Consider the following 8336-nt stretch of genomic DNA (forward strand, 5'->3'; position numbering starts at 1 on the left):
GCGTCCGACTTCAGCCAGGTCGCGATCTCGCGGTCCGTGAGTTCGAGCCCCGCGTCAGGCTCTGGGCTGATGGCTCAGAGCCTGGAGCCTGTTTCCGATTCTGTGTCTCCCTCTCTCTCTGCCCCTCCCCCGTTCATGCTCTGTCTCTCTCTGTCCCAAAAAAATAAATAAACGTTGAAAAAAAAATGTTTATTTACTTTTGAGAGAGAGAGCAAGTGTGAGTGGGGAAGGGGTGGAGAGACAGAGAGAGAGAGAGAGAGAGAGAGAGAGAGAATCCTAAGCAGGCTCCATGCCATCAGTGCAGAGCCCCACGGGGGGCTTGATCTCGCGAATGAGATCATGACCTGAGGGGAAAGCAAGAGTTGGACACTTACCCGACTGAGCCACCCAGGTGCCAGGAAGAGGCATTTTTAACTCCATCTTAAATGATGAGGAAACCAGAAACTAGAGAGATTAATATTATGCCTCATATCACAAAATATTAAAACCTCTCTCTTTTATTAATATTCTAACTTAATATTCTTTTTTTTTTAAATGTTTGTTTATTTTTGAGAGAGATAGAGACAGAGCCTGAGAGGGGGAGGGGCAGAGGGAGAGGGAGACCAGAATCCAAAGCAGGCTCCAGGCTCCGGGCTGTCAGCACAGAGCCCAACGCGGGGCCCGAACTCACAAACTGCGAGATCGTGACCTGAACGGAAGTCGGATGCTCAACCGACTGAGCCACCCAGGCGCCCCTCTAATTTAATAATCTAAAATATTATTATTTTATATTATAAAAGATTTAAAAGCTCTCTGACTCTGAGTAGTTTTATCTTCCATTTTGAACCATTTCTGGTTCAATAGGAGAAATCGAAATATTCACAACTATAATTCACATGGGAATGTGTTGAAACAAGGTTTATTCTTAAAGGCTGACAAAGGTGAGAGGGAAAATAGAGAAGGCGGCTTTTTGTTATTTCCGCTTTAAAATTTTATTTAGTATTTGGAATAATTTCAGGCTTACAGAAAAGTTGCGAGAACAGTATAAAGAATTCTTGGGTACCCTTCACCCAGATTCCTCCTTTTTCTTTCTTTCTAAGGGAGATATTTTTGCAAAGGTTTTAAAGCCCCATTTCTAATCCCCCTACCACTGTGGCCTTTCTCCTGAACCTTGTGACACCATTTATTGCTTAAGGGCTGGTGTGCACAGGACAGATGTGTGTGGGTGTAAGCATGCGTGCGTTTAAACCTACATTGCTCAAGCTGGAAGGTAACAAGACTTCACTCCAAGACATGAGTCATCAGCAAAGGAAATGGATCGCCTGGGCTGAGATTAGGTCATAAACACTCGGTTTTCCCAGGTCCAAAGTCTTATAACCAGTAGATATCTGGCATATGTTCCTTGGAAAGAGGCTTTGTGTCCCTGAAGATGACTGTCCTTTACCTGAAGCCTCTTGTCTACTATCCCGCATCTGTGGGCCCCGAGTGGACAGTGCCTTGGGACGGTTCATAACTCAGCAGCCCATTGCGTACCTACACCATAGCCCATGCTGACCCAGCTGGGTGCCACGGGAATCCAAAGAGCTATGTGGCAGTCCTTACCCTAAATGGACCTCTCCGTCCCGTGGGAGAGGAAAAGTCAACATGTGAACTGTTTCAGCCACAATATGAGAAAGCTATGTAGTTAAGTGCCTGAATAAATTATCCTGACAGTAGGAAACACTGGGCATTCCAAGAAAGGAGGGAGCACTGTAGGCTGGGTGGTGGCGAAGTTTCCCTGGGAGAACAAGGCTGGAGTCAAGCCTCGGGGGATGATGAATAGAATAGAATTTCATTAGATGAGAAGACCTGAGGAGGACCACTGGGGGGGGGGGGGCATTTCTAGACAATGACGCAGAGGTAGAGTTTGGCGTACTGGGGGGTATTGAATGAAATGAAATACATGAAAGGAAAAACCGATGGACAAGCGAAGTCCCCTGGAACGGATAGCCTGAAGCAAAAATGGTGGAGTCCTGAATGCGAGGCAAAGGATTCTGGAAACGATTCTGTGGCTTCTCCAGGCTCACTGACAAAACTTTTAGCAGAGGGGACTTTGATGAGAACCATATTTTAGGAAACAGAAATTGGCAGCTTTTGCCCAGAGGTGATCCCAATGACGGCCAAGGGTGGAGGGTTTCTGCACCCCTTTCCTATCCATCAGGCTCCCTCCCCCATGCATTATGGTGACAGCTAACATTTTCTCAGTGTTTTCTTCTTTTTTTTTTTTTTAATGTCTATTTATTTATTTTGAGAGAGAGAGAGAGAGTCAGGGAGTGGGGAAGGGCCAGAGAGAGGGAGAGAGAGAATCCCAAGCAGGCTCCGTGCTGTCAGCACAGACCGGATGTGGGGCTCGAACCCACGAACCAAGAGATCAGGACCTGAGCTGAACACAAGAGTCGGATGCTTAACCGACTGAGCCACCCAGGTGCCCAGCTCAGTGTCTTCTAAAGTGATAACACATGCAGTTTCAAGACAAGTCCCTTATCCTCCCCACTCAATGGGGGAGCCAAGAGCACCACCCTACATTTCTTTTGTACAGGAATTTTAATTTTTTTTAAAGCTTATTTATTTATTTTGAGAGAGAGAGTGCGCGCGCACAAGCATGCATGTGGGAAGGGCAGAGAAAGAGGGAAAGAATCCCAAGCAGCCTCCCTCCGAGTTATCAGTGCCCGACACCAGGCTCAAACTCGGATCCACTCAGGAACTGAACCATGAGATCATGATTTGGGTCTGAAATAAAGAGTCGGATGCTTGACGGACTGAGCCACCCAGGGGCCCCTGTACGGGAATTTTAGAACCACCACAGGGTGCATGAAAACATTAAACGAAAAACCTGAAGCAGAGAAACTGATCAGGACTTGTTGCATCACATGGGGAGATCACATGAGGGTTGTGAAACAAGCAAGGAAGATACTTGGAAGAGAGATTACACAGGTCATAGCCAATGGTCATCGTAGTGGGGGGGATGACACCAAAAATAAGTGATCTCATATATTGTTATATATGCTAAGATTAATAACATTTATTTACTGACCTCCTAGTCAATTCCAGGGCTTAGAAACATCATCAATAAGCCCCACAATACCATATTATAATGAGGACACTAAGGTTCGGAGAGATTAAATCAATTGCTTATAGTTCTATGTAAACAACTGAGGCAGGACGTAAAGTCAGAAGACTGAAAGCCCTTATACCTCACTGTCTTTTGATGATACCACTAACAAACTAGGGAAGTCAAGTAAGTTAACTTATCAGGAAGGGAAAGATACATTTGAGACATGGTAACTTTCAGGGGATGGTAAACCATCATTTGTCATCCATCTATCCATCCATCCATCCATCCATTTTTTTCTATTTTTTTCTTTCAATCAGCAATTCAGTGGAAAATCAATGGAAATTCAGTGGAAAATCAATGGTGAACAAAGCCAAAGTCACCCTTGCCCTCCAGATGTTTATGGTGAGTTAAGGAGGATGGATAATTTAAGCAGTCACGATGGGCAATGAGAAGTAATCTGAACGGGAAAGTGCAGAGCACCATGGGGCTGATGGCAGGACCCTGCACCCAGTGGAGGAGCCATCCAGGGAGACCTCCCCCGGGGCGGGAGAAAGCCCTGTAAACATAGGGGGCGGGGAACAAAGTGACGAAGCCCTTCGTGGCTTCGAGTAGGTCATCTGGCTTCACCGAGCCTTCCTTTCCTCTTTCCCCAACACTGTTCCGAGGAAGAAATGAGATTCTGAAGAAAGTGCCTACCACAGTGTAACCCACAGGAGACTCAGTAAATATTTGTTCCGACAAGATAAGTTGAGTTCATAGGCTCCCATTCCCCGCAGTAAAAAGGAGCCAACTTCTGTCTCATTTCCTTTTTCTACTAAAACAAGGTTATCTTTTAATGTTCTTTCCTGTCTCGCAAGGATGCTTCTTGACCTGGCTCTTCAGTGTGCTGGTTCTTTGGCTGAACAGTACGAGGCCACGGCTGGCTTGCAGGGTCATGACTGGAGGCTGTGTCTAGGGATCCCTGTGAGCTAATGGGGGCCAAGGAATAAGGAGTTCTTCCAAAGGTAGAGAGAGCAGCTCTTTTCCACCCAGAGGGCCGGGGAGTGGGGGAGAAGTGCCAATTGCCGGGCCCTGCTCTGTCCCACCCTGTGAGAGGACAGTCCCCAACTTTGATCCGTGTGGCCAGCTGAGAAGGCAGGATGCACAGACCTGTCCCTCGACCCCATTGGGGTCTGGAGGGGGCCAGTGGGAGAATCAAGAGCCAAGATGAAACACAGAGGTGTATGTAGCTGCTGAGCCGAAGGATGTACAGTCAGAATCTTTACTGCCCCTTCTTCCCAGAGGTCAGCAAGATCTGGGGGTCCCTGGCTTTTCCCTACATCCTACTTTCAATTTCTGCTAAACTCACACCCTCGGAGAGGCGGTTTAGACTTTGGAGGAAGACCGGCTGATTTTATTTTTCAGGGTGCCTGGGTGGCTCAGCCGGTTAAGTGTCCACCTCTTGGTTTCAGCTCAGGTCATGATCTCACAGTTCATGGGTTCAAGCCCCCCATCGGGCTCTGTGCTGACAGTGCAGAGCCTGCTTGGGAGTCTCTCTCTCTCCCTCTCTCTCTGTCCCTCTTACACTTGTGCTGTCTTTGTCTCTCTCAAAGTAAATAAATAAACTTAAATTAAAAAAAAATACGGTTTCATTTTTAAGTAATCTCTCCACCCAACACGGGGCTCGAACTTAGAACCCTGAGATACAAGAGTCACACGCTCTACCGACTAAGCTAGCCAGGAGCCAAAGGCAGGCCGGTTTGAGATTCTCGCTAGTCTCCTTACTGTGGCCAACTTGGGCAAGTTTCCTAACCTCTCTCAGCCTCCCCTATTTCAGCTGTAAGATGTCTCTTGGGGTTGATCAGAAGATCATGTGAAAGCACCTAACACAGGGCACATGGGTGGTCGGTAAGAGTTGAGCTCCCTTCTCTGTTCTCTCTTTATTTTTTATTTTTTTAATTTTTTTTTTCAACGTTTATTTATTTTTGGGACAGAGAGAGACACAGCATGAACGGGGGAGGGGCAGAGAGAGAGGGAGACACAGAATCGGAAACAGGCTCCAGGCTCTGAGCCATCAGCCCAGAGCCCGATGCGGGGCTCGAACTCACGGACCGCGAGATCGTGACCTGGCTGAAGTCGGACGCTTAACCGACTGCGCCACCCAGGCGCCCCAATGTTTATTTACTTTTGAGAGACAGAAGGAGAGAGGGAGAGGGAGAGAGAGAGGGAGAGAGAGAGAGAGAGAACACGAGTAGTGGAGGGGCAGAGAGAGAGGGAGAATCTGAGGCAGGCTCCAGGCTCTGAGCTGTTAGTACAGAGCCCAATGCAGGACCCAAACCCATGAACCGTGAGATCATGACCTGAGCTGAAGTTGGATACTTAACCGACTGCGCCACCCAGGCGCCCCTGTTCTCTCTTTATTAATGCAACGGCAAGCCCCCTGACGCCAGTCTACGTGGTGACTGGATCTCTGCATGCTCCTTTCACCCCTCGGAGACTGGGAGGACAGAATCTCCTCCCTTGCAGGGTGAAGTCTTATAGCTTCCCTAGAAACACACAGCAAAAGGAGAAGCAAAAGCACCGGTAGCTTTCTCCCTCACCTCATTCCCCACCTCTGAGTTGAGATCGACGCCAGAAGGTTTTTCTTTGGTTAATGATACTCAGAATTAGGGGCACCTGGGTGGCTCGGCTGGTTAAGTGTCCGACTCTTGATTTCCGCTCCGGTAACGATCTCACGGTTCGTGGATTCAAGCCCCACAAGGAGCTTCATGCTAGCAGCGTGGAGCCTGCTTGGGATTTGAGATTCTCGCTCTCCTTGTCTCTCTCTGCCCTTCTTCTGCTTGTGCTCTCTCTCTCTCAAAATAAGTAAATAAAAACTTAAAAAATGTTTAATATTTATTTTAGAGAGAGAGATTGAGAGAGAGAGACAGCGTGAGCAGGGGAGGGGCAGAGAGAGAGAGAGAGGAAGGCACAGAATCCAAAGCAGGCTCCAAGCTCCGAGCTGTCAGCACAGCGCCCGGCGCGGGGCTCAAACTCATGAACCGTGAGATCATGACCTGATTGGTTAAACCCAGCCGCTTAACCGGTTGAGCCACCCAGGCGCTCCGACAAATAAAAACTTTAAAAAAATAATAATACTCAGAATTACCCACAAGACCAACTGTCCTAAGGAAACCAAACGGGAGAAGAATAAGATTAAGCACTAAATTTCAGATCGTCGGATCTAAAGGAGTATTAGGGGCCACTCATCAAACTTGATTATTTTACAGAAAGGACACAAGCTCAGAGAGGAACAGCACCTCGTCTAGAGCCACACAGCTAAGTTGGTGGCATGGCAGTTATGAGAGCCCCAGTCTGATTCCTAGTCCAGCGTCTCATGCAGGCCTGCTGTGGTCCCCTGGGTAATAAGACCCATGCCTGGCTTCATCCTGCAGCCCAACAGAGACCTGGGTGATTTTTCCGAGAACCCTCCAGCATGTTTCCCTCTGTGACATGTAAACACATCGCAGAGAATGCAAACTGCCCAACCAGAAGACAGAAATAATTCATATCTTTCCGGCTGGGGACCAGTGACTTGCTGTCCCCAGCTAGCACGAACTCTCGTGTCCTTTTCATTCATTCAGGCCTGAAAGCCGCGTTCCAGCCTGAAAGCCTGCATTAGTTCCCCCTCTGGGCAGCTGCTGTCTCCACTATCAAGCTGGATGGGTCCTTCGAGTTCCTTTCAGTTGAACTTCCTCATTTTGCAGACTTAGCCCCAGACAGGGCATGTGCTGTCTCGGGGGTCACAACTCAAGTTAGAGGCAGAGCCAAGTTTGAGACCAGTTACCTAGCGACCAGCCCCCTTCTCCTTCCAGCTGTGTGCAAATTAGCTTACAGCCTCTTCCTGAACAGTCAGGAATGAGAACAGAAAAATCCATGGTGGCAGAAACAGGTGTGATAGGGCTCAGGGAGGAGCTGGGACACTTTTCTTTCTTTTTCTTTCTTTCTTGCTTGCTTTCTTGCTTTCTCCCTCTCTCTTTTCTTTCTCTTTCTTTCTTTCTTTCTTTCTTTCTTTCTTTTCTTCTTTCTTCCTACAAATGGATGAGGCTGTCAAAACCACAGCATAAAACTCAAGACAACATATGCAAAGCCTGAACAGGCCACTAGGGTCCTGTGGGGAACGCGTATTTTTGCGGGCTGAGATGCTGAGAGCTGTCAACAGCTGCTTGCAGCTGCTCTGTGGCAAGACTCATGTGTGTGGTGGCCAGGCCGAGGAGACAGGAGGGGAGGAGAAACATTTCCCACCTTCCCAGCTACCACGCATGACACCAACTTGGGTCGTGGTCATGCAGCCTCTTGCGTTGTCTGGCATCTGTCCCGACTATACTATTCCCAGGAGCAGGGGTGAGGAACAGGCCAGCTGCGGTCTGAAACCGCTGTGTGAGAGGCAGTGGAGGGTAGGGGATGGAGCCCGACGAGTGACATCAGGAGAGCAGGATTGTATACTACCCGGCACTGGCACTCACCGAGTTACCTTGAGCGAATTGTTTAACCTCAGGCTTCTGTCTGAAGAACACAGGGATGCTAGTGCTTTGCGAACTCTCAAGTTCTTTACGGATGCGAGGTAAGGATTGTTAAGAGTGTAAATTGCAGGAAATGGAATGACCTAAGTTGAGTTGGTCATTCTTCTCTGGGCCCCCTCTTTCTCAGCTGGAGCAGAGAATCGATCAGTCCAGGGGTGTTTAGTGTCTACCCGTGATAGACACAGAAGCAGCAGAACCCAGGCTTGGGACTCAGGGTAGCTCTTCCCCTCTGGCTTCCCCGAGGATGTGCTGAGCACAAAGACGAGTTTGGGTGAGTCTGGTCCCTGGATCGCCCAGCCCCAGTCTCAACACAACTCTACCATAGAGAGAACTGAAAAAAACCCTGAAACCTTTCCAGGGCCTGCCTTGCTCCGGGGCAGTCCATGTGACATCGTTCTGGCCAATGTGTCAGGAGTAAGAGAAGTTTGCTAAGGAGTTTTTGGTAAATATTTGCTTTATGCTATGTGTAAGCCAGAAATGGATTTTGCCTGTAAAGAACATCCAGTTTTTTTTTTTTTTTATAATTTTTTTTCAACGTTTATTTATTTTGGGGACAGAGAGAGACAGAGCATGAATGGGGGAGGGGCAGAGAGAGAGGGAGACACAGAATCAGAAACAGGCTCCAGGCTCTGAGCCATCAGCCCAGAGCCTGACGCGGGGCTTGAACTCACGGACCGCGAGATCGTGACCTGGCTGAAGTCGGACGCTTAACGACTGCGCCA

The sequence above is a fragment of the Leopardus geoffroyi genome, chromosome D1 (genome assembly GCF_018350155.1).
Source record: "Leopardus geoffroyi isolate Oge1 chromosome D1, O.geoffroyi_Oge1_pat1.0, whole genome shotgun sequence".
Taxonomy (NCBI): domain Eukaryota; kingdom Metazoa; phylum Chordata; class Mammalia; order Carnivora; family Felidae; genus Leopardus; species Leopardus geoffroyi.